The sequence below is a fragment of the Peromyscus californicus genome, unplaced genomic scaffold (genome assembly GCF_007827085.1).
Source record: "Peromyscus californicus insignis strain IS unplaced genomic scaffold, ASM782708v3 Scaffold_6__1_contigs__length_162567912, whole genome shotgun sequence".
Classification (NCBI taxonomy): domain Eukaryota; kingdom Metazoa; phylum Chordata; class Mammalia; order Rodentia; family Cricetidae; genus Peromyscus; species Peromyscus californicus.
Genome location: NW_026294584.1, coordinates 111,969,408 through 111,972,519, shown reverse-complemented (window position 1 = coordinate 111,972,519; position 3,112 = coordinate 111,969,408).

The following is a 3,112-nucleotide window of genomic DNA, read 5'->3' as shown; positions in this document are numbered from 1 at the left end:
ACTACTGGAATAAAAGATACGGGTTAACATGAACGAAATAATAGAAGATTATTTTAATATCCTACTTTCACCAGTGGACAGATAATTTGGATAAATAATAATGAAAAACATCAGAATGAAATGACATCATATTTTAAATGGACCTAACACATATCTACAGCATATTCCACCCAAACACCAGAGAATATACATTCTATTCAACAACACACAAAATTTTTCTAAAATATACCACATCCTGGACACAAAACAAATCTCAAAATCAGAAAAATTGAAGTAACTATACATACTGTATTTGACTGTAAAGTAATAAAACTTAAAATCAACAGTCTTTAGTAAGTACACAAACTCATGATGATTAAGCAACTCATAACTGCAAGAATGTATGGAAGATAAAATCAAGGAAAAAATAGAAAATGTAACTAAACAAAAATGAAAACACAACACAACAAAACCTCTGGGGCACATTAACAGCAGCCCTAAAAGGGAAATTTAAGCTCCGACATAAAAAACCAGAAAGAGCCGGGCGGTGGTGGCGCACGCCTTTAATCCCAGCACTCGGGAGGCAGAGCCAGGTGGATCTCTGTGAGTTCAAGGCCAGCCTGGGCTACCAAGTGAGTTCCAGGACAGGCACAAAGCTACACAGAGAAACCCTGTCTCGAAAAACCAAAAAAAAAAAAAAAAAACCACAAAGAGTACAAATAAATGACTTAAAGATAAAACTCAAAACTTTGGAAAAACAAGAACAAGCCAAGCCCAAACCTTGTAGATAGCAAAAACTAATAAATATTAGAACAAAATTAATGAAATAGGAACAAAGAAAAAATACAAAGAATCAACTAATTGAAGACCTGGTCCTTTGAGAAGATAAACAAGATTGACTGATTGTTGACCAAACCAACCAAAAGGGAAGAAGAAATGGCCCAAATTAACTGAATCAGAAAGGAACAGGGAAGCATCACAACAGACAACAGAGAAATTCAGAACATTATAAGGAGATATTTTTAAAATCTCTACTCCATTAAAGTTGAAAATCTAAAAAAAAGGATGAATTTTCAGATTAATCCAAATCACCAAAGTGGACAGACCTATACCAAATAAGGAGATTGAAATAGTAATAAAAGCCTTCCTTTCAAAGCCCAGGCCCAGACAGATTCATAGTAGAATTCTACCAGATTTTCAAAGATCTACAACTAATATTTTAAAATTTCTTTAAAAATTTTGATCTTTAAAATCTTAATTAAAATATAATAGCATCATTTTCCTTTTCCATTTTTTCTCTGAAGCCTCTTCCATGTCCATCCCACTCTCAAATAGATATCCTATTTTCTTTGATTATTGTTGGTACACACACACACACACACACACACACACACACACACACACAGATAAGTACATAAATACAATGTGATGAATCAATTTTGTATCAACTAATACTTTTTAAATCATTTTAAAATTAGAAACTGAAGGAACTCTTCCAAACTTCTACGAATCCAGAATTACTCTAATACCAATCTTAGGTAAAGATCCAACAACAACAACAAAAATAAAACTGTAGGCCATTGTTCATGATTAACATAGATTGTAGCATGAATCTTAGAGAGACTTATTAATAAAATCAAACCCGAGGCCAGTTATTGGGGTCAATGCTGGTAGATCAGAGAGACAGAACAAGCCACAGCTATCTCACCTTGCCAATTCCTCAGCTGGTCCTGTTTCCTCAGACTGGAAGCCTCTGAATCTCAGCTGAACTGTGTTGCTCCAAAGCCTGAAAGCTTAACCAGCCAAAATGCTTAACTAGGCCAAATGCTCCTTGTTTCTGGTCTTCACGCCTTATATATCTTTCTGCTTTCTACTACCACTCCCTGGGATTAAAGGCTCATTTTCTGGGATTAAAGGTGTGTGTCACCTTGCCGGACATTTCCAATGTGGCCTTGAACTCACAGAGATCCAGAGAGATTTCTGTCTCTGGAATGCTAGGATTAAAGGCGTGTGCTAACATTTTCTAGCCTAAGTATCTTGTGTTTTTTCTGTTTTCTGACCCCAGGTAAGTTTATTAAGGTACACAATATTTTGGGGAACACAATACCACCACAATAGATACAAAAGTTTTCAACAAAAATACAAACTAAATATAGGAAGAAAAAGTGTCACCCACCATGATCAAGTTGGATTTATTCAAGAAATGCAGGAATGGCTCACCATATCTAAGTTAAGAAATACAGTAAACCCATGCAAATGGACTTAAAGACAATAGTTACATAATCATCTCAACAGATGCTGAAAAAAAATAGCCCTTTGACAAATCCAACATGCTTTCCTGATAAAAATCCCAGAGAGAGCAGGACTGGAAAGAACATACCTCAACATAGTAAAGGCTAGCTATGACAAACTCACAGTCAACATGACCCTAAATGGAGAAAGATTCTAAGCAATCCCATTAAGATAGGGAATAAGATAGGGATGCCCATTATCTCCACATATTGTCAAATTCATGCTTGAAGTGCTAATTGGAGCAATAAGAGAAGAGAGTTAAAGGGCTATAAATAGGAAAATAAGAAGAACAATAATCCCTATTTGCAGATAATATGCTACACATAAAAGATCCCAAAAATTGCACCAGAAAACTTTGAGAAATTATTGATGAGTTCAGCAACATGGCAGGATACAAAATCAACTTACAAAAAAACCAGTAGCCTTTTCATATACCAAAAAGAAATCATAACTAATGGGGTGAAAGACCTCTACAACAAAATCTTTAAATCTCTAAAGAAAGAGATTGAAGAAGACACACAAAGTGGAAAAAAACAATAATTCTTATGGATAATATCTTAGTTAGGGTTTTTATTGCTGTGAAGAGACACTATGACCATAGCAACTCTTATAAAGGAAAACATTTAATTCAGTGGCTTATAGTTCAGAGATTCAGTCCATTATCATCATGGAGGAACATGACAATGTGCAGGCATACATGGTGCTGTGGAGGAGGTTAGAGTTCTACATCTTGCACCGGCAACAGGAACTTGTCTGAGACACTGGGTGTGGCTTGAATATACATGATACCTCAAAGCCTGCCTCTGCAGTAACATACTTCCTCCAACAAGGCCATATTTTC